At 34.9% G+C, this 20,374-nt stretch overlaps 1 pseudogene; it reads right to left on the bottom strand.

Moving 5' to 3' along the window:
* Positions 1–744: 744 nt before the first annotated feature.
* Positions 745–11,262, bottom strand: LOC118048977 (uncharacterized; annotated as a pseudogene).
* Between the last annotated feature and the right edge of the window lie 9,112 nt (positions 11,263–20,374).

The raw sequence follows: 20,374 nt of genomic DNA, 5'->3' as shown, positions 1-20,374 counted from the left end.
TTTTCAGTTCTTTATAGAACCAATGAAGGGATAGTATCTCACCAACAACAAAAAGTGCGGCAAACAAGAAGTTTTATTAATTTGAATTGTCTAACCCTTACATAAATGATTATGTATTTATTTATATTGACTCTAGACTTAAAGAAAACCCTAATGGAGCCCTCTTACAAGTGACCCAAATAAGTAATAATAACCCAAAGACTAAGAAGAAAATAATAAAAAATTATAAAAAATCCAAAAATTATCATCTTAAATATGCTACAATTAGATTTTGTCACTCTTAAGAAGTCTCAAATAAACTACGAGGCAATCTGATTTGAAAATTTGTGTTGTTACCCTTTTTTGATGTCCTTGATTAGCTTGGATCTCCTTGTTTAACTTGGACAAATAAGAAAACTAATTTCCTCATTTGTTGTTGAGTTAATTACTTTCCTTTCTAGGTTAAGAAAAGTAGTAAATAATCATCACCTTTTTAGGAACAGTATTTGGCCAACTTCCTTATTTAGGAAAATAAATTGCTGACTTTCTATTCTTGTAGCATTAGGGAAAAAAAAAAAAAGGCTAACAAGGCTGGGATGGGGACATTAGCCACTTGTTCCACACGAATTGGGCTCTTTTTGAACCTGAATTAGATTAATTAAAGGTTGTCCATCATGCTCCTTAAATGTCCCAAGCCCCTCTAGATCCATCTTGCTTCATATGTTCTGAACAAGCTCATTTAATGCTTCTTTAAGCTTCTTTGTCCTAGCTTTTATAATTGGATCCAATTGGCACCTCTAATAAATCATTGGCATAATTATACTTGATGTTGGGCTGATCCTCTTGAAACCAAGAGCCTACAATGCTTTGAGATGGATTAGATGGAATTCCTGTTGGCCATTTATCAACCAACTTAAAACCAATTTGAGATGCAGCTGAAAGTAAGGATGGTTCTCTTCGACTCGGCGGAAGATAAGGCAGAGAATTAGAGCCTGTTCCTTGTCTCCTCCACCGTTGCTGTCACATGATTTTAATTCCATCGCAGTGGCAAACAAAAGCAAAATAGCATCAGGAATGTATGTAACATCCGTGCCAATTATGACTTCAAAACCTCCAGAATGGAGTTCCTTTATGGCTTCTATATGTTCTCTATTTTCCCACCCCAATCTCTTCATAATCCGTTTTGCAAGTGATGGCTGTAGCTTAGAATAAACATTCTGGGCCAATAGTTCAAGTGCTTTTTTGTCCCCATCATTAGCAACTACGAGGTCAGCTGATTTGACCACAACTAATTCTAACACCTTTCCCCCCCTAAACAATAGTTGGATTTCCTTCGAGCACCGAAGTCATCATTCGAGCTGACTCCCAGAGCATCAAGCCTATTGACCTGCAAATTTGCTGATACTCTTTTGACAGAATATTGATCTTGAAATTCTTATCCCTAACTTCAATCACATTTAGAAAAAGAAATGGAAAAAAACATGTTAATGTCATTGAAGTCATATCATTTTTACTAATTAGCATATTACAATACAATAATGCTAAGTGTGCATCATGCTTAGTATAAAACAAAACTCGTGCAGCAAAGATCAAAGATTCTTATACCAAATCTATCAGAAATCCATCAAAACATGAAACAAAAGGTAATATGTGAACCATCCCTCTTATCATTGGAAGGAGAAAATGCCAAACATTTCAGCTGCTGTCGATTCAAAATTGTTTGAAGGGTTCTATAACGTGCTTTTCTTGACATTAGACTTCACATTGTATTGACTCTGGTCTTCCTTGATTGCAAGTTATGATGCAAACTTCTCTTGATTTTATAGGCAAGCATTCCCCAATAACAATGATATTTTCTCAAGAAAATAAAAAAATCAAGTTTGAGAATCTTGGTCAGAGTTAATCTATAACTAAAAACTAGAGGTGTTGAAATTCGCAAATTGACACTAGAAGATCAGTTATACAAAGAACATATTATTAATATTATTAATTTGAATGCCGTTGAAATTCATAGCAAAGAAAACATTGTATAGTCTTAAGATAATCCATATTGGGTTGCAAATCTTTGAGGCTTTTAGCTAACACAAGTTTAATACCTAAAACATTTAATTTGAGCCAAAACAAACATTAATTAAACTTTAAGAACCTAAACTGAAATCTTTTGGTTCAAATAACATTTTAAAATGGCATAAAAACTATGTAAAATATTCTAAATAATACAAGAAAACAATCAGTCCCCAAAACAGTTCTTAGCTTGATTAATTTCCTTTTGTAGTTGGGTTTGACTTGCATAAGAATAATATGTGCTTACCCCACCCCTTTTAAATCTCTTTCCATGCTTTGAACATGCTCCGCCTTAAAATGCTTGATTTTCTTCTCTTGTTTGGTCAAAATAATGTTCTCAAAAGCCTTCCATAATCTCCTTTTAAAGTAATAAAATCTTGGAAAGAGAAGAAAGAAAACAACTAGGAAATTCCAAATCTGGTCGCCTCTTGTTCTCCTTGAAGGAAAGGAATCCTTGCTTATAATGAACAAATAAATAGGAGAATTCACCCCCACATGATGCCACCACGTGGTCTCCATGTTACATATGGAATCCTTATCCAATATGGAGACATGATAATCGCTCTCCAATTCAGTTTTGTAATCGCCCATCATGAATCCAAACTTAACTAGGATTTTTTACAAATCCTTATAGGAGAAGGACCCAACACCCGAATTAATCTTAATCACTTTTAGACCCCATATAGCCCAAGCTCATGCAAATCTACAAGGCCCAAATCACTTTTGAAAGAAACTAACTTCTCCATAATTAGATCGAACCCATCAACACCAACAAAACCCAACCTGGCCGAATGCATTCCAATGTGAAAACCCAACATGGCTGAACCCAATGGAATACAAGCTAAAACCAAAAAAAAAAAAAAAAACCCTACTTGGCCGAATGGTCTTCCCCTTAAACCCAAACTTCCAACTGAAATCCCATCATGAGTAACCCAAGACTGAACCATGGGCTAAACCGTATCAAGTTCTATTACTAATAGAATGTTTTGAGCCAATTGAAAATTAAAATACAATTTGGATCTAACACCTGAAACCAGTCAAAAATAATCTAAAATGATGTTAAAAGAAGAAACTACAAGGAAAAACTTCCACCTATTTTTTTTTTTATGGAGGTTATTCATCCTATTTTATCTAAAGGCACATTTTGACTCATTTTCATCTTGATTTATCATACTAGTTTCTTTTCCTCCAATGTCATGGAGATATAAAATTATCTTACGTGAATAAACCCTAATAGTAAAAATCTTTATTTTTTAAAATTTTGTTATCTTGGAAATTCCTTTATTTTTTTTCTCTTTATACCCAATTATTTAGATATCTAACTCGTTGAGGTTCAATTAGAAAAAGAAATGTTATTTAGGTGAGTTTCTTTATTTGTGTATTTTTTTTCTTTTCAATTTGTTAAGAAATCCTTATGCTTCATAGATCATAGATCCCCATTGTATAAGAAAAAACTGAATCTACTTTCATGACTTCAATTCCGTGCCATCCAATTCTGCTTCTTGGTATACCTCTTGTAATATAGTTTTATGATTGTAATAATAGTTGCTTTTCAAAGTATTTTTTATTTAAAAATATATTAAAATAATATTTCTTTTAAATTTATTTTTTACATCAGTATATTAAAATGATATAAAATCATAAAAAAAATTGAAACAATAAAAATTATGATTCGAACCTCGTGATCACGCAACCCACAATTAAGATTGAGATCTGATCCCGAAAACCCGAAATAGGTCTGATATGAGTGTGACACAATTGAAACCTGCCCCAAGGCACCAACATTATTGGAATGAATAGAATGACGCCACGAAGCTAGTTAATCTTCGTTAAGTCAGATTCAGTTCGTTCAAGAACTAAAAGAATGTAAGAATGTAAAAATCACTCTCATAGGTTAAAACTGAAAAAATTCAGAATAATAATCATCAAAGCTGCCGAAATTTTGGCTTACATGAGTTTAAATAGTTCTTGAAAAATTAACCCTAATGGACCCCTTATGTGGACTTATATAAGGTTCACTCAAAACTGGCCCAAAACCCTAAATTGAAAAGCCCATAACTTAATTCAAACAAGCCTTGGATCCTAGCTGAAAACAAAGTATTAATTAAGCCCAAACAAGCCTTGGACTATAGCTATCAAAATAAAAATAAAGTCCCTAATATTAAATCCTTGTTCTGCCATGAAAATAAGAGAATGAAGTAAAATATTACAGAACTGATTCAAGGCTATTTATAGCCTTCCATACAGCCCTTTAATCCTAGAAACAAAAGAAAAAGGTAGCTACCCATGTTGTTTTCAAGTTTTAGTAGCATTCTTTTGTTTTCTTTGCTGTCCTTACTTCATGCCCCAAATAAGACTGTATTGAACCCCTCTTGCACATGAAAAAGATGTACTAGAGTCTCCTCTTGATACTCCAATGCATTCAATGGCTTTTTCAATGTCTTTGTCTTGGACTGGGTTATTGGACTATTTGGAACATGTAATGGGTCCTTGCTTGTGTTTCTGGTCTAGTCCATGTCAAAATACAAGTTTAGTAAAATTAGTGTAATTTTATCATTGCAGAGTATGAAATTTAAAAATCACGGGCTAGACAAAAGTGTGAGTAGTTCCTCCCATTTTATTTTTTTTTTTTTAAAAAAAAGACTGACTTTCCAAAAGTTTTGTTTTTTTCTCCACGATATTCATCTATTTACCTATTCATCACTTTTTCACGTGACCGATTCTCAACTTTTTTTGCAACACAGGCCATGATATTTATCCTTAAACAAACTTGTCAAGAATTCGTTTTGAAAAAAAAAGAGAGCACGGTGAAAAAGAAGAGGCCAGAGGATAATATAGCTCACTATTCTCCAAAACTAGAATGCCTACAATAACGAATGCACACATTTTTGAGACTTGCAGTGCCATCACTAAAGGTAAGTAAAATAAACTAAAAAATCATTAAAAAAAAAAAACAGTAAAAAAAAGCTAATTATAATTTTTTAAAAACCAACTAATTCGGTTCGGTTTCAGTTTTGTAAGTCTGAAATTAAAAAAATTAAACCATGAAAAAAACTGATTAAACCGATTAAATTTTAAAAAAACCAAACCGGTTTTGTTCAATTTCAATTTTATAAACCTAAAATCGAAAAAACTAAACCAAACCTGATCCAAACCAGAAAAAAAATTGAAAAATAAAAACCAAGCCAAATCTAAAAAAACTGAGACAAACTGAAAAAAACTAATTTTTATTCTAAAATAACTTAATCAAAATTAATTAATTTGAACCAGCTTTAATTCAATTTCATTTTTTTTCAATAATAAAACCGGTTTCATTACTTTTTCTTAATAAAAAACAAACCTAACTAAAAAATTATCATCTCTAGCCACCAACCCACTGATATAAAAGTTTTTCACTAATATGTGGACCTAGTGAATCTTTCCTGTTGACAATGACTAGAGAAGATAAATTATGAACAAGGACAAGAGCCACTGAGGCAACTAGGTATATAATGACTCGTGTATACACACATATATAAACCCATATCTATGCAAACAAATCAACCAAGACAAAAACCATGCAGGAAATTTTTGGATCCAGCTCATTAAATAAATCAACTGAGAAAAAAAAAAAGAAGTGCTTGAAACTCAGCCCCATAAGTGCCAAGATGGAGGATCTAGCACCTGCCAGTCAAATAAGAAGGGAGGTCAAATAAAAAACAGAGGGCTTATCAACCTGCGCAAGGTTTCCCTAGAGCATGGTCACGGAGCAACACATAACTTTATGATGCGAACCTGATGAATATATGGTCAGGTAACCAACATGTAAAAACATTAATTCCTAAAAAGTTAAGTAAATCAGGTTTGATAAGAGTGTGATACAAAGATAACTTGTCCCTAAACACTAGCACTATTTGAAACGGAAACCCCTATATAAAAAATATTGATTTGCGAACAAGAAGTACAAGGATAACACCATGAAGTCAGTTGCTCTTCGAATAGTCATTTTTAGTTCTTTAAGGAACCATGAAAGGAAAATCATCTTACCAACACACACACACAAAAATTGCGGTAAATAAGAAGTTTTATTGATCTAAATTGTCTAATTTACGTGTCTGATTATGCCTTTATTTATACTAACTCTAAACTAATAAACCCTAATGGACCCCCCCTTATATGAACTTATATGAGACCCACTTACAATTAAACCTAAATAATGTAAATAAAACCCTAAACTGAGAAGAAGAAAAATAACAAATAATAAAAATCTGAAAATTACTATATTACATATGCTAGTATCAGATTTGTCACCCTTAAAAAGTCTCAAATAGACTAGGAAATCTGACATGAAGGTAGAATTAATTTTGAAGTCTTCTTTTCTTATTGTAGCTAGGATGAATAAGAAATCCTTGTAAAAAAAGGATTCTGAAACATTTATGAATCCTTGTAAAACTAGGAGATTTCCAAAACAAGATTCCACATCCTTTCAGAAAAAGAATACTAGCCAAATAGAAAGTCCACAAGTCAAAATGAAGTAAATAACAAAATTCGTACAACCTCTGTTAACCCATATAGATCGATGTCTTCCCGAACTTCGATTGACCTAAATTTTAATTTAATATAGGACAATATGTCAGGAGACTCCAAGTAAAATTTCAATCCGATCCGGACGGATTAAGAATTATGACTCTTGTTATAAAACTGGATAATTGTATATTTTATATTAAAATCTAAATTTAACTTTACATGGATCGTATCAGGAACATTTGACTATAGAAGAAAAAAAGTGAGTTTCCATCACAATTATCAATTATCTGGATAGACAATAAGTTGATAATTACAATTACAAAAGGTATTTACCTTGAGAACTTTTTTAATGTTTTGTAAGACTAGAGGCATTTACTTAGGTGAAACTGCAGCTGACACAAATATCTACTTAAAAAGTCAGAAAGGTGAATAAAGGACCAAGAACTTGAGATGTACGAAAAAAATTCTGAATAAGAAACTTAGGACAGCAATTATCAATCATGAACTTGAACAAAGTGACATCATTCTATCATGCAAACATTATAGACGTAATTTTAAATTAAATACCACTGTCACAATCTCAATTGAAGATGGAGGAATCTCGCTGCTCAAGGCATCAACAGTCAGATCACATACGAATGCCCTAACATAGGTCGCTAAGAAGTCTTCGTGTCTGCAACAAGCAATAGAAATTCACAACTTGACCGGCTGAGGCTAAAAATATGGATTACAATTTGACTGTAAAATAACAAATGCCGAACAGATCGATTGAGTTAAGGTAAAATTTGCCAAGCTTCATATGCAATCCAAATAAAACATAATGCTCACCAAGATCAAGTCAATATTTCATCAATTTATAAACTAAACTCACAGTCCTAAGTTCAGCGCATGGAAATTGAAGCTAAAACATTTTGTCAAATTCATAATATCAATCTCAAAGAAAGAAATAAGTGATCTTGCAAGACTTTATGGATCAATGCTTCCTTGATCCTAGTAATGTATGCAATCATGCCTAATCATACAAAAGTCAACTTCAATGTAATCGATCATACTTTCTTTATAGTTGAGACATAGATGAAAAGAAAAATTATGGTTCACCATATTCAGAGAGAGAGGGCGGGAGCTTGTGCAAGAAGAGTAATGATAAAAGAGTCAATATTTGTTGCCATAAGTAATGGTAGAAAACTGCACTTGTAGTAATTAATGATACGAACCAAGTCAAATCTGAATTTAACCTTTAAATATATATTGACTAGTTTTATGAAATCAAAAAATATCTCTTAAATTATATATCAGAACAAGTTAAAACTTTACAGGGAGCCACAAGACACTTGGAATTATATTTTGATAAGTTTTCATGTCAAATAGAGTTAGGAAATATATTATTTCAGATGGTCTAATTTAGACAAATCTTGTCAAATCTGTCAGTCTATACTTTTGTGTATTGTTTGGGACATATCTGGAGCTATAGGTAGAATTTTATTGCAATTCAAGTTGGGCTGGAAACTACATACCTCAAGTTTTGCAACCATATATAGGAGACCCAGTAATTCATCCAAACGAGAGAGAACAACATATTAAAAGTCAGGACTGAAAAAATATGCCAATAATGTATAAAAATTCAAGATTCAGACTACATGGAAGAATTTTGGCATGACAACTTTGTTTTGATTATCCTATTTTATTTATTTATTTAATGTTGAATAATTATTATTTTTAATTTGGGTTTGTTTTGGCCTATTAGAAATTGTATAAGAGTTCATTTCATTATTGGACTTATGTTAGTTGATTACTAATTTACACCCATTAGCTTGTAACTCAAAAGGGGTCTTTTCAAGTTAGTTAGAGGATTATATTGTGGTTTTTTAGGTGAAAATTTGAGCATTAAGTTGGAGAATAAATATGAGTTTTTATTTTGTTTGTTTATGGCAAAACAACCTTTCTTTGTAGGAACAAAGATCATACACTGACTTATCGAAGATTAACTAGCTTCGTAGCGTCATTCATATATATAGGGTTCTTCGATACAAGGTTATCTTTAGGTTCTAGTCTATTTCCAATATCTTTGGTTTTTAGGTACAAGGTTACCTTTGAGTCAAGGTTCTGTCAAACTTGATTTTCAACTTTTTGAGTTGTTATATGCTTCGTTAAGGGTTGCTTGACCACGTGATCAAGAGGTTCGCATCAATTGGTATTACAACTAAGCACTAAAAATCAGTTTGTATCCTTTATTTTCTTCTTATTAATTTCAGCTTTTTTAGGTTTAGTTGTCTTTGATTTGGTTTTCGATTATTTTATATCTACAGTTTAGTGTTTTGCATCTAAGATTCCTTAAAAAAAAAAAGGTTTCATTTTAGTTTGTTTTTGTCTCATAACATGGCAGTAGCATAAAAAGTAAGGAAAACATCCAAAAGTCACTTTTGTCAAATTTGCCACAATACACAAATAACGGAGAATTCAGACCAAACTAATTCAGAAAATTATCAAATTTTATATACTAGTTTTAAGAGTCCAAATCACATGCCATATATAATTTGAGCTCATTTGAAGATTATTTGCTATAGTAATCAAGGTCAGGATTAAAACTTGTCAGATTCGTATTAGAAGGAGATCTCAGGTCAAATACATTTAGAAATTTCTTAAATTGTATATACTGAGTTTTGAGGTTCTAATCACACTCCACATAAAATCTGAGGTTATTTGGAGTTCTATTGCTATAGGAACTAAATTCAGAATTAGAACTTAACAGGTCTAATTTGCATAAGTAATTCAAACTTATTTTGCTGCTGTTAATTATGGCAGTATAATAACATAATTATTGGTATATTTATTTTTCATTTAATTTTTTATATATATAACCATTGCATTGTTTTTCTTTCGCATCTTAAAAAACATCTATTTTTTGTACAAATTCACTTGTTACTCGCGAAATTATAATTCTAGTTTGTTCTTTGCTTGTTTTCATGTTTTTATTTCTTCTTTACTCATATACACATATTGGATACGCTGCTATGACTATTATATTTGGTGTTGAATTTAGCTTTGCAAGTTTCGAAGAAAAGTGAGACAAGAAGAATAAGATGTAGCAAGCATATTTGAGTGAAAAACCTATATTTTAATGAAACACGAGACGGGTGTAAATACATGGGGGAGTGGGTAAGGAATATATATTTCTTATCAACCAACCAATTTTCAAATTCAAAGACGTTGAAAGCAAGCATCAACATGGCACCACATAGAGGAGACAATGAAATTGTAACCACTAGGTGGTGTGCTAGATGGGTTTTTGAAAATAATCCAACACATGTGCTAGCATTTTATCAAAGCAAGCTTAATAGGCAACATGCTATCAAAGTACCTTTTGAACTATTTCTTTAATAAAATAATTAACTACACTGAATTATTTTTATTTGATATTTATTTCATTTATAATCTGTAAGTCATGCGGACACCTTACTCAGAAGAAAGATTGGTCATTGCTCTAGTTGTTCGCACTGACGGGATGAACATATAAGCAGTAGTGGTCCCATTAACATGTTTTGAGATGGTCGAGCTAGATTGGCCGGATCGGGTAACGCAACAGTTTGGATATAGACAACACATTCTAGTTGATAATAATAATAGTGATGATTATGACTGGTTAGGTCGGCATAGTATTTATGGTTGGTGTTGATTTTAGTTTCGCAAGAGTCGAAGAAAGGTAAGACTAAAGGAAAAGGACACAGCAAACATATTTGAGTTAAAAACAAGAGAAGTGTGAACACATGAGGGAGTAAGTAAGGGATATATATTTCTTGTCAACTAACCAATTTTCATATTCAAAGATGTTGAAGGCAAGCGACAACATGACACCATAGAGAGGAGACAATTAAATTATAACTCAATTACGCTTTATGATGCAGACCTCGTGATCATGTCAAGATTGAGATCTGATCTCGGAAAGCCGAAATAGGTCTATAGGAGTGTGACACAATGAAAACCTACTCTAAGGCACCAACACTATTGGAATGAAGTTGAATGATGCCATGAAGCCAGTTAAATCTTCAATAAGTCAGATTTGTTCCGTTCAAGAAATAAAGAATGCAAGAATTACTCTCACACATTAAAACTAAAAAATTCAGAAGTAATATTCATCAATGGCTGCTAAAATTTTGGTTACATGAGTTTAAATAGTTCTTGAAAAAGTAACCTCAATGGACCCCTTATATGGACTTATATGAGGTCTATTAAAAACTTATCCAAAAACCCTAAACTAAAAAGCTCATAACCTTGTCCAAAGACGCCTTGGATCCTTGCTGAAAATAAAGTATTAATTAAGCCCAAACAAGTCTTGGGTTGTAGCTAACAAAATAAAATAAAGCCCCTAATATTAAATCCATGTTCTGCCATGAGAAGAAGAGAAGGAAATAAAATATTACATAACTAATTCAAGGCTTATTTATAGCCTTCCATGCAACCCATTAATCCTAGAACCAAAAGGAAAAGGTAGCCATCGATATTGTTTCTAAATTGTAGTAGGATTCTTTTGTTTCCTTTGGTGTCCTCACCTCATGGCCCAAGTAATGTTGTATTGGGCTCCTCTTGCACATGGATAAAATGTACTAAGTCCTCCTCTTGATACTCTAATGTACCTTTCCATTCTGACTTGGTTGAAACCTTTAAAACCAATGCATTCAATGCCTCTTTCAATGCCTTTGTCTTGGATCGAGTCATTGGACCATTTGAAACATGTAATGGGTCCTTGCTGGTGTTTCTAAGCTGGTCCACATCATATTATGACTTAATGGATGGATCGAATGGCCAATAAATTTGGAGATACATTGGATAGGTTAGAGAAACAACATGTTAATGATCATGGTAGGGTTCAAATTAGGCCTGCAAGAAGAGAATTTAATGTTAGGATGGTTGTTAGGCGAGTTAACACCAATGTGAATGAATTTGTGGTTAATAATTAAGACATGAGTGATGTTGATTTGAATATGTATCTATAAGATAAGGGGAATGTTTTGGACAGTAGTGGAATTGTTAGTTTGTAGGGGAAAGATATAGTGATAATTTTGGTCAGAGGGGGTAATTATAGGTATTGGGACCATAATACTAAGTTAGGTGAAGGTTTGGGTACAATTAGTTGAAAATAACGGCTTTTCATGGGAAGAATGATCTTGAAGTTTATTTAGAATGAGAGAAGGTGGAGTGGATTTTTTAGTGTCACGATTATTTGGAACCCAATCAAGCTTGTTGAGATTGCTTTTATTGAATATGCCATTATGTGGTAGGGTCAATGAGTGACAAACCAAAGGAGGAATTATGAGAGGCAAGTCCATATTTGAGATATGAAATCCCTTATGATGACGAGATTTGTGTCTAGGAACTATTATAGAGAATTATATCAAAGCTTATAGAGTTTGAATCAAGGTACAAAAAGTATAGCTATGATTCAAGCTAAGTGTTAAAGAGGATAAGGAGGCTACAATGACTAGATTCATTAATGATCTTAATCATGATATAGCTCATATTGTGGAGTTGCATCATTATGTGGAATTGAAAGAGATGGTTCCATATGGCCATTAAGATGGAGAAACAATTTAAACAAAAGGGTACCATACAAAAACATCAACCATTAGTGATGTGGACCAACCCAAAAACACCAGCAAGGACCCATGACATGTTCCAAATGGTCCAATGACTCAGTTCAAGACAAAGACATTGAAAGAGACATTGAATGCATTGATTTTGAAGGTTTCCACCAAGTCAGAATTGAAAGGTCCATTGGAGTATCAAGAGGAGACCCTAGTACACATCTTATTCATGTGCAAGAGGGATCTAATACAATCTTATTTGGGCCATGAAGTGAGGACAGCAAAGGAAACAAAAGAATCCTACTACAACTTATAGCCTACCTTTTCCTTTTGTTTCTAGCATTAAGGAGCTGCATGGAAGGCTATAAATAAGCCTTGAATCAGTTCTGTAATATTTTACTTCATTATTTTCTTCTCATGGCAGAACATGGATTTATATTAGGGGCTTTATTTTATTTTGTTAGCTACAGTGCAATGCTTGTTTGGGCTTAATTAATACTTTGTTTTCAATTAGGATCCGAGGCTTGTTTGGATTAATGGGTTTTCAATTTAGGGTTTTGGGTCAGTTTTGAGTGGACCTCATATAAGTCCACATAAAGGGTCCATTACGGTTAATTTTTCAAGAACTATTTAAACTCATGTAAGCCAAAATTTTGACAGCTTTGATGTTTATTACTTCTAGATTTTTAGTTTTAACGTGTGAGAGTGATTCTTGCAATCTTCAATTCTTGAACAAACTGAATCTGACTTATTGAAGATTAACTGGCTTTATGGCGCCATTGTACTCATTCCAATAGTGTTTGTGTCTTGGGGCAAGTTTCCATTATGTCACACTCTTATTAGACCTATTTCAGCTTTCTGGGATCAGATCTTAATCTTGATTGTGGGTTGCGCGACCACTTGATCATGAGGTTCGCATCAGTTGGTATCAGACCTAGGCTTCAAAACAAGGTTATCCTTTTGTTATTTTTGTTTATTTAAGTGTTCCTTTAAGTTTTTCAGTGTTTGTGTCCATCTTCTTGACCTTCGTGTCTATGTCATCTAAGCAAAAACAAAAAGGGTTATATTTCATCTTGTTACTATCTCGAATCATATCAGTATATTAAAAAAAATAGAGAGAGAGAGAGAGAATAGTTGAAATTTGAAGGATCATTCAATTTGTGCCGCAGAAACACAATTCTTGGTGAACCATATGAAAACCACCTTGGAATCAATTGCAACTTCATATTCAGTATATTGGGGGTGAGATCGCATCATATATCAAATTTGGCCTCATTCTGATATTGTTTGCTTAATGTTTTAATTTGAGGTTCAATTCTGCTGCAGAAACACTACTCTTAGTAAACCATAAGCAAACCATCTTAGAATTAATTGAAACTTCATATTCTATGTATTGAGGATGAGACCGCACTGTACATTAAATTTGGGCTTATTTTGATATCAACTTCTAAAGGTTTTATTTGGAGGTTCAATTCTATCGCAAATTGATCATACAAGGGGTTTGAGTACCTAGTGATGTGCCGTGAATGATTTGAAAATCGGCAACAATGATTCTAACGAAAATGGATGAAGGATGGGTCTGGTTGTGTTGTCTTTCTTTTGGTATTTAGGCTGGATTGTAGTGATTTGAAAAGTAAATAAAATGGAGGATAGACTAGAATGATACTTTGATAAGTCGATCTGGACGCCACAAAGATCAATCTAGGATTTCGACGCCACACTCTTTGTGATTGAAGAGTGATAAGTCAGGTAGGGTTCTTCACAAAACGAATTTGGAAGAACAGCTCTTAATTCTCTGAATTAAGTTTTTTCAAATCTTGGCTAAAAGTGTTTATTTCATATTCTGATACATATTTATCTTTGGAACATCCCTCCAAAGTTAGGTGAATTCAACATGACAGAAGTCAAGCCTAAAAACTAGACTTTTAATAAAGCAAGTAGACATTTAACTAACACACGTTTTTTGTTGACATTTCTAAAACATATGCAGACGAAATTTAAAACAGCCATAACTTTTGACACAAAAGTCCAATGCACTCATGGTTGGACAATATAGAAAGATCACGTTCTGAACTTGAATTTTACCTACATAAATCTTGTTTTCACATGCATTGGATGACTTCAAATTCGGGTTCAAATCCATCTACTGTTCTGACCGTAAACAGCATCAATTCCTTCACTTGCATTATCAATCCAAATACAAGTAGCCCAGCATGAAAAGAACCATTAAGGGCTTTTCCCATCTCCAAGTTCCAATTGTAGGCAAATAAGCACCCTTGAACCAATTTCAAACTGATTTGCTAATTTTTTAACTCCGACGCAGCTTCAATCATTGCAATTTGATTCGTCAAGGCCCGTTGTAGTTGTTTCGCTCTCGCTCTTGTCATTGGACCTTCTGAATCCTCTTGCATATTAGATTCAGCTTTACGAGATGGATTATAATTCCCATGATGCACATCATCAGCCCCGGGTTGAAAATGATTTGTCCTCAAATCAGAATCGTCATCATCATCCAAGTACGGAGATAAGTCTTTCACATTAAAAGTAGCTGATACGTTGTAATCACCAGGAAGATCTACCTTATACGCATTGTCATTCACCTTCTCTATAATACGAAATGGACCGTCAGCTCTTGGCATCAACTTGGACTTACGTTTGCTTGGAAATCTGCCCTTGCTAATATGAATCCAAACAAGATCTCCAGGTTCAAACCTGACCATCTTTCGCCCCTTGTTAGCTTGTTTAGCATACTTTGTTGTTTTCTCCTCAATATGTAGTCGAACCTGCTCATGTAGTTTCTTCATCAATTCTGCCTTTCTAATTCCATCCATAGATGTCCTCTCATCAATTGGAATATGAACAAGATCAATAGGAACACAAGGATTAAAGCCATACACAACCTCAAATGGTGAAAATTTTGTAGCCCCATGCACACTACGATTATATGCAAACTCCACAATCGGCAAACAAGTATCCCAACTCTTCAAATTCTTATGTATAACAGCTCGTAACAAAGAAGATAAAGTTCGGTTTACTACCTCAGTTTGTCCATCAGTTTGTGGATGACATGCCGTACTGAAAAGTAACTTTGTTCCAAGTTTCCTCCAAAGAGTCTTCCAAAAGTGGCTTAAGAACTTTGTATCACGATCAGAGACAATGCTTTTAGGAATTCCATGCAAACGAACAATCTCTTGAAAAAACAAATCAGCAACATGTACTGCATCGTCAGTTTTCGTACAAGGAATGAAATGGGACATTTTTGGAGAATCGATCAACCACCACCATTATTGAATCCTTCCCACGTTGTGTTCTCGGTAGTCCAAGTACAAAGTCCATGCTAATGTCCATCCATGGTTGCTCTGGAATAGGCAGTGGCATATAGAGTCCATACGCATTCTCTTTACCTTTAGCTCTCTTGCAAATAGCACATCTTTCAATCACCTTGTGTACATCCCGTAACATGCTGGGCCAAAAAAAATGTTCTTTCAGCAGCTCATAAGTCTTCTTCTCCCCAAAATGACCACTAAGACCACCACTATGAGCCTCTCGCACAAGCAACTCCCGTAACGAACCTGAAGGAATACACATTCTGCCCATTTTGAACAAGTAACCTTCATGCATAAAGAACCCATCACAAGCTCCCTTTGCACATTCGGCAACCACATTAGCAAAGTAGGAATCATTGGCATACTGATCCTTCACCTGTTCAAAACCCATCAGCCTTGCATTCAACATAGAGATCAGTGCGTACCTCCTAGAAAGAGCATCAGCAACCACATTAACTTGCCCTTTCTTGTACTTTATGACATAAGGAAATGACTCCATGAACTCCACCCATTTAGCATGTCTTCGATTCAACTTGTTTTGCCCCTTAAGATACTTCAAGGCTTCATGATCAGTATGTATAACAAATTCTTTAGGCAACAAGTAGTGCTGCCATACCTCCAGAGCCCGAATCAAAAGCATAGAACTCCTTGTCGTAAATAGAGTAGTTCAAACGCGCTCCATTTAACTTTTCACTGAAGAATGCAATCGGTCTCTTTTCTTGCATCAAAACAGCACCAATTCCAACCCCGGAAGCATCGCACTCTATTTCGAATGTTTTAGCAAAGTCTGGAAGTGCTAAAACTGGAGCTGTACACAACTTTTCCTTAATTAGCTCGAAAGCTTTCTGCGCATCTTCACTCCATCTAAACTCCTTCCCTTTTTTCAAGCATTCTGTCATAGGAGCAACAATAGAGCTGAAGTCTTTCACAAATCGCCTGTAGAAAGAAGCTAAACCATGGAAACTCCTCACATCAGTGATACTAGCAGGTTTTGGCCAGTCTCGAATTGCCTCAATTTTCTCCTCATCAACTCTAACTCCCCTGCTAGAGATAATATATCCAAGAAACACGACACTTTCTTTACAGAAGTAACACTTTGTGAGTTTCCCATACAACTTAGAATCTTGCAAAGTCTCAAACACAACTCTAAGATGCTTCACATGATCATCAAAGGTCTTGCTATACACCAGGATGTCGTCAAAATATACTACAACAAACAGCCCAATATACTTCCTCAAAACATGATTCATAAGCCTCATAAATGTACTAGGCGCATTAGATAACCCAAACGGCATAACCATCCATTCATATAACCCCTGTTTAGTTTTAAATGCTGTTTTCCATTCATCTCCCTCTTTCATTCTAATTTGGTGATAGCCACTCATCAAATCGACTTTAGAAAACAATGCAGCACCATGCAACTCATCAAGCAAATCATCAAGTCTGGGTATAGGAAATCGATACTTAACTGTTATTTTGTTGATAGCGCGGCTATCCATGCACATCCTCATGGTACCATCTTTCTTTGGTACAAGCAAAAGTAGGTACGGAACATGGACTAAGTGATTCTCGCACATAGCCCTTCTCTAAGAGCTCACCGACCTGCCTTTGAATCTCTTTCGCTTCCTCTGGATTACATCTGTATGCTGGTCTATTAGGAAGTGAAGCTCCCGGCACCAAATCAATTTGATGCTCAATACCACGAATAGGTGGTAATCCTTTAGGTAATTCATCTGGAAACACATCTTTAAATTCTTCAAGTAATTCCTTAATCTGTCTTGGTAAGTCCAATCCTTCTACTTGTAGTAGTTGCTTTGCCCAGACCATGAAAACAATCCCTGTTGTGGCTAATGCTTGTTTGATGTCTCCTTTTTTGGCTAACAACAGCCCCTTTCGTGATGTCACCTCCTTTTGTTGGCTTCGTAACTGATCCTCTCTAACTTGTTGAGAACTCAGTGGTAACAAGTTCACCTTCTTTCCATTCAGCATAAAAGAATAAGTGTTCTTTCGTCCATTGTAGGTCACATCCTTATCAAACTGCCATGGACGACCCAGCAACAAATGGCTAGCTGACATTGGTGCAACATCACATAAAACCTCGTCATGATAGGTTTTAATGGAAAAAGGTACACGAACTTGCTTTGTCACCCGAATCTCCCCATTCTCATTCAGCCATCGCAAACTATAGGGTCTGGGATGTGGAAGGGTATTTAAACCCAATTTCTCCACCAAGGTAGTTGACGCAACATTAGTGCAACTTCCATTATCAATGATCATCCCGCACACCTTATCTCGAATCTGACATCGAGTATGAAAGATGTTCTCGCGTTGCTCATCACTAACGTCAATTTGTGCATTCAGAACCCGTTGAACAACCAACAAATCTCCCTTCACTGGTTCGAAATCCTCTTCTTGTTCAGCCACTTGTACCTGATCTTCGTCTTCAGTTTCAACCTCATCTCCACTGATCAGCTCTCCATGATCCCCATGCAAAATCATCACCCTTTTATTTGGACATTCCGAAGCAATATGCCCATGTCCCAAGCACTTGAAGCACTTGATGTCCCGAGACCTCCTAGGGTGTTGAGGTTCTGTCACCTTCTCCTTTCCCTTCAAAGAATCAAAACTGGTATTCCCCTTGCTAAACTCCACCTTCTCATCTCGTTTAGGCGTGCTCCATGTTCGTGTAGGCGTAGAAACAGCCCTTGTCGCGCTTGACGTAGTTACACTAGTTCGGACACCTCCTCGTCTCTGCTGCCTCTCTACTCGGGTTGCAAGCTTTATAACTTCCTCAAGGAAGATGTACGGTTGTAACTCAACAACATTAGCTATATCCTTCCTCAACCCTCCAAGAAATCTAGCTATTGTTTGCTCTTGAGGTTCCATCAATTCACATCGAATCTGCAGCAATTCAAACTCTTTCACATACTCTTCCACAGTCAAAGATCCCTGTCGCAAAGTCTGAAGTCTGATGTATAGCTCCTGTTTATAGTAATCAGGAACAAATCTCTTCTTCATCACTCTTTTCATAGTTGCCCATGTTGTAATCTCCTCCTCTCCATCCCTTCTCCTCTGAATCTTTACGTTTTCCCACCATAAAAGAGCATAATCTGTAAACTCAAGTGCTGCCACCTTGCACTTCCTTTCTTCAGAATATTCATACCATTCAAACACCTTTTCAACCTTCTGAATCCACTCCAAGTATTCCTCAGGTGAACTACTTCCTCTAAACGGTGGAATCTTAAGTTTGAGACCATTAGGAGGATTATAATTCTGCCTTCTTGGTCTGACCCTATCATCAGCCTCATCATCCCCATTTGGATCTTCGTCATCTTCTATAATATCATTTCGTGGCACCCTAAGTGCTTGCCTTGGTTGGGGTTGCAAATTATTTCTTTGCATCCTTTGCATAAGGGTATTCAACTGTTCACGAATTCCAGTCATCTCATCCCGAATCTCAGCATGAGATCGTTGTAAGCCCATGACCTGTGCATGTTCCAAACTTAACCCTCTTGGCAAATCTTCTTTATCTCCAGCCATAGTTAAGTCTGTCAACCTCAATTCCAGCAAACCTTTCTTCTTGTTGTTGTTGTTGTTTTTGGCTCCTGTCTTAGATCACAACTGATGCTCTGATACCAGATGATGTGCCGTGAATGATTTGAAAATCGGCAACAATGATTCTAACGAAAATGGATGAAGGATGGGTCTGGTTGTGTTGTCTTTCTTTTGGTATTTAGGCTGGATTGTAGTGATTTGAAAAGTAAATAAAATGGAGGATAGACTAGAATGATACTTTGATAAGTCGATCTGGACGCCACAAAGATCAATCTAGGATTTCGACGCCACACTCTTTGTGATTGAAGAGTGATAAGTCAGGTAGGGTTCTTCACAAAACGAATTTGGAAGAACAGCTCTTAATTCTCTGAATTAAGTTTTTTCAAATCTTGGCTAAAAGTGTTTATTTCATATTCTGATACATATTTATCTTTGGAACATCCCTCCAAAGTTAGGTGAATTCAACATGACAGAAGTCAAGCCTAAAAACTAGACTTTTAATAAAGCAAGTAGACATTTAACTAACACACGTTTTTTGTTGACATTTCTAAAACATATGCAGACGAAATTTAAAACAGCCATAACTTTTGACACAAAAGTCCAATGCACTCATGGTTGGACAATATAGAAAGATCACGTTCTGAACTTGAATTTTACCTACATAAATCTTGTTTTCACATGCATTGGATGACTTCAAATTCGGGTTCAAATCCATCTACTGTTCTGACCGTAAACAGCATCAATTCCTTCACTTGCATTATCAATCCAAATACAAGTAGCCCAGCATGAAAAGAACCATTAAGGGCTTTTCCCATCTCCAAGTTCCAATTGTAGGCAAATAAGCACCCTTGAACCAATTTCAAACTGATTGCTAATTTTTAACTCCGACGCAGCTTCAATCATTGCAATTTGATTCGTCAAGGCCCGTTGTAGTTGTTTCGCTCTCGCTCTTGTCATTGGACCTTCTGAATCCTCTTGCATATTAGATTCAGCTTTACGAGATGGATTATAATTCCCATGATGCACATCACCTAGACATAAGAGAACAACCTATAAATTGAGTTTTGTTGTTTTTTTAGTATTATAATACTAAATATTTAATTTGAGGTCATCTCAAAATCGTTTGGTCTGGGTTTCAAAACTATTACATATAAATTGCGTAACAAGTTAGATTTGCATCAAGTTTCAAAACATGATCCTTACTATTTAGTTTTGTCTAAATATTTTTGTTTCTATTATATTTGGGTTATCTAGGAGTCAAGTAACTATTTTTGCTAATATTCGCTTCTGTTTTATTTCGTGTCTTCGTTTCATCAACAATTCTTACAAATTTGCATTGCTACTCGCGAAATCATAATCATAGTT

The sequence above is a fragment of the Populus alba genome, chromosome 18 (assembly GCF_005239225.2).
Source record: "Populus alba chromosome 18, ASM523922v2, whole genome shotgun sequence".
Lineage (NCBI taxonomy): Eukaryota > Viridiplantae > Streptophyta > Magnoliopsida > Malpighiales > Salicaceae > Populus > Populus alba.
Note: the sequence above shows the minus strand (reverse complement) of the source record. Positions and strands in the feature narration are given on the sequence as shown.